Below are 5,000 nucleotides of genomic sequence, written 5' to 3'. Positions count from 1 at the left end.
GAGAGAGGGGGGGGGTAGATAGAGAGGGTAGAGAGAGAGGGGGTAGAGAGAGAGGGTAGAGAGAGAGGGGGTAGAGAGAGAGGGGATAGAGAGAGAGGGGGTAGAGAGAGAGAGGGGGGAGAGAGGGGGGGTAGAGAGAAAGGGGGGGTAGAGAGAAAGTGGGGGGGGGGTAGAGAGAGGGGGTAGAGAGAGAGGGTAGAGAGAAAGGGGGGGGGGTAGAGAGGGGATAGAGAGAGGGGGGGCAGAGAGAGAGAGAGGAGGGGGGTAGAGAGAGAGAGGGGGTAGAGAGGGGGGGGGCAGAGAGAGAGAGGAGGGGGGTAAAGAGAGGGTAGAGAGAGGCAGAGAGAGAGAGAGGGGGGGTAGAGAGAGAGGGGGGGGTAGAGAGAGGCCACTTAAACACCACCCCAGAGGCACGGGGAGAGAGGCACAGGTAGAGAGAGGGGGGGGGGTAGAGAGAGGGGGGGTAGAGAGAGAGGGGGTAGAGAGAGGGGGGGTAGAGAGAGGGGGGGGGTAGAGAGAGAGGGTAGAGAGAGAGGGGGTAGAGAGAGGGGGGGTAGAGAGAGAGGGGGTAGAGAGAGGGGGGGTAGAGAGAGAGGGGGTAGAGAGAGAGGGGGTAGAGAGAGAGGGGGGAGGGGTAGAGGGGGTTGGGGTAGAGACAGAGGCCACTTAAACGCGCGTCCCCCAGAGGGACACGAACAGCGACAGACTCAGTGCGAGACCCAAAGGGATTGGCCACTGCGGAGACGCGACCCGAAATAACGAGCAGAGCGAAACAAAAAAAAGATTGTACTGTCGAATTCTGTACAGATATTTATTTAGCATATTAGTCTTGGTTCTTTCGCTAAAGTCACGTAGATAGAAAATAAAAAAAATCTTAAATTTACATTTAAAAAAATTATTTAAATTAAAAAAAAAGCTTTTATTTTTTTACTGAAATTAATTTTTCATTTTTATTTATTTTCGTATTTAAATTTAATTGTATTTTTTTATTTTCTATCCACGTGAATTTACCGAAAGAAAACAAGAATATTAGTTCCTGCAGCCACGAAAGTTTGTAGTCAAAATTCCTTTAGCAATTTAATAATAAAAAAAACACTAATCCACACACACCACGCTACACCACACACACCACACACACCACACACACCACACACACACCACACACACACCACACACACCACACATACACACACCACACACATATCACACACACCACACCACACACGCACACACCACACATACCACACACACCACACACACCACACACCACACACACACCACACACACACCACACACACACCACACCACACACACACCACACACATATCACACCACACCACACACCACACACACCACACACACCACACACACCACACACGCACACACCACACACACCACACACACCACACACACCACACACACACCACACACCACACACACCACACACACCACCCCACACACACCACACACACCACACACACCACACACACACCACACACACCACACACACCACACCACACACATCACAGGCACCACCCAAGATTCTCAAAGAGCCGCAGTGCGACGACCATGCCGACTACGAGACGGTGGCGATGCTCCACTGATAACGGAAGATGAGGAAGCAGCGGCAGCAGCAGCCCTTGATGAGCCGTGGTGAGATGTTGACTACCTCGCCTGGTGCACAGGAGGTTGTGGGTTCGAGCCCGGCTCCTGACGATGCCTGCTGCTGTATATGTGGAGTCTGCGTGTCTCTCTCTCATCATCATCACGGTGGCTAGAGATGTTGACTACCTCGCCTGGTGCACAGGAGGTCGTGGGTTCGAGCCCGGCTCCTGACGATGCCTGCTGCTGTATATGTGGAGTCTGCGTGTCTCTCTCTCATCATCATCACGGTGGCCAGGAGATGTTGACTACCTCGCCTGGTGCACAGGAGGTCGTGGGTTCGAGCCCGGCTCCTAACGATGCCTGCTGCTGTATATGTGGAGTCTGCGTGTCTCTCTCTCATCATCATCACGGTGGCCAGGAGATGTTGACTACCTCGCCTGGTGCACAGGAGGTCGTGGGTTCGATCCCGACCCTGACGATGCCTGCTGCTGTATATTTGGAGTCTGCGTCTCCCTCTCTCTCATCATAATCACGGTGGCTAAGAGATGTTGACGACCTCGCCTGGTGCACAGGAGGTCGTGGGTTCGATCCCGACCCCTGACACCTGCTGCTGTATATTTGGAGTCTGCGTGTCTCTCTCTCATCATCATCACGGTGGCTAGGAGATGTTGACTACCTCGCCTGGTGCACAGGAGGTCGTGGGTTCGATCCCGACCCTGACGATGCCTGTTGCTGCTGTATATATGAGTCTGCATGTCTCTCTCTCTCTCATCTCATCACGGTGGCTAGAAAAAAAAAATTACGAAAATAAATCGAGATAAATTCTATATTAAATAAATGTGAATAATTTCAATAGCGATGGAATAGCGGACGGTAAAAAATTGACAAAAGATAAATAGTAACATAATAACATTATGGCAGAGTGATAATGATATTTAAAAAATACATATTGAATTTGAATCAAAATAATGAAATAAAACTACTTTTGCTGATAAATTTAATACATAAATAGTGCATATAAAATTAGATAAGTTACAAATACAATAACCATGAATATATTTATTAATAAATATAACATATAATTTATAGACTATGAAATATATAAACATAGCATTAATATAATCTAAAGAAAATGATGCAATAGCGAACGGTGAAATGGATAATCGGTAAGTAGAAAAATACTAAAAATATGGCTTAGCGATGATTACTGAAAGATTAATTATTATTCATATACCCCATTTTAATAATATAATTGGAAGGAATTAATAAAATAAATTAATTGAACGTTTAAAATTAGAGACAGATATAATGACCGTGAAATTAATTATTAAATAATTATTATTTCCAAAGGAATAAATAAATATAAAAACGAATGCAAGGTAGGCAAATATATCTCACAGAAAGTCGTAGATGTGTGCTATAAATACGGCACGCGTACAAAAAATATGAATACATATTAGCGGAAGTACCCGGCGTTGCCTGGGCAAAAAAGACACACAAACACATCGACTTACACACACACAGACATCGACCAACACACACAAACGCACCGACACACACACATATACATACACACACACACACATAGACTCACACACACATCAACCTACACACATACATAGACTCACACACACATACATAGACTCTCACACACATCGACTTACACACACACAGACATCGACCAACACACACAAACGCACCGACACACACACATATACATACACACACACACACATAGACTCACACACACATCAACCTACACACATACATAGACTCACACACACATACATAGACTCTCACACACATCGACTTACACACACACAGACATCGACCCACACACACACACATACTTAGACTCTCACACACATCGACTTACACACACACAGACATCGACCAACACACACACAAACATAGACTCACACACACATACATAGACTCTCACACACATCGACTTACACACACACAGACATCGACCAACACACACACACATACATAGACTCACACACACATACATAGACTCTCACACACATCGACTTACACACACACAGACATCGACCCACACACACATACATAGACTCACACACACATACATAGACTCTCACACACATCGACTTACACACACACAGACATCGACCCACACACACAAACACATCAACACACACATACATAGACTAACACACATACATAGACTCACACACACATACATAGACTCACACACACATCGACCTACACACACACAGACATCGACCCACACACACATACATAGACTCACACACACATCGACTAACACACACACAGACATAGACTCACACACACAAACACATCAACCCACACACACATCGACTAACACACGCATACATAGACTCACGCACATACATACTCTCACACACACATCGACCTACACACACACATATATGGACTTACACACACACATGGACTTACACACACCGACTCGCACACTAACACATACATAGACTCACATACACATCGACCTACACACACACAGACATAGACTCACACACACATATCGACTTACACACACACAGACATTGACCCACACACACACACATACATTGACTCACACACGCACATTGAACCACACACACATCGACCTACACACAAACACATACATAGACTCACACACACATAGACTCACACACACATACATAGACTCACACACGCACATAGAGCCACACACACATCGACCTACACGCACGCACACATGGACTTACACACACACACATGGACTTACACACACACACATGGACTTACACCCTCACATATTGGCTAACACACACACATCGACTTACACACACACACAGACATCGACCCACACACACAAACACATCGACCCACACACACATGGACTTACACACACACGGACTTACACACACACACATCGATTCACACACACACACATCGACTTACACACACACAGACATCGACCCACACACACAAACACATCGACCCACACACACATGGACTTACACACACACACATGGACTTACACACTCACATATTGGCTAACACACACACATCGACTTACACACACACACAGTCATCGACCCACACACACAAACACATCGACCCACACACACATGGACTTACACACACACGACTTACACACACACACATCGATTCACACACACACACATCGACTTACACACACACAGACATCGACCCACACACACATCGACTTACACACACACACATATATAGAAGCACATACGCACATCTACAAATAACGAAACGCGAACTAATCGCCGCCTCTCAAGGTTCGCACGGCGAGGCGGAGTTGCCTGTGGCACGGCAGTTGCGTGCAACTCGAATGCAATCGCCCACGTCGCATGCAACCCGAATGCAATCGCCCACGTTGCGTCAGAGGGGACGGTTCG

The sequence above is a fragment of the Lampetra fluviatilis genome, chromosome 66 (genome assembly GCF_964198595.1).
Source record: "Lampetra fluviatilis chromosome 66, kcLamFluv1.1, whole genome shotgun sequence".
In the NCBI taxonomy this organism is placed as follows: Eukaryota; Metazoa; Chordata; class Hyperoartia; order Petromyzontiformes; family Petromyzontidae; genus Lampetra; species Lampetra fluviatilis.
This window is presented reverse-complemented; position numbering follows the sequence as displayed.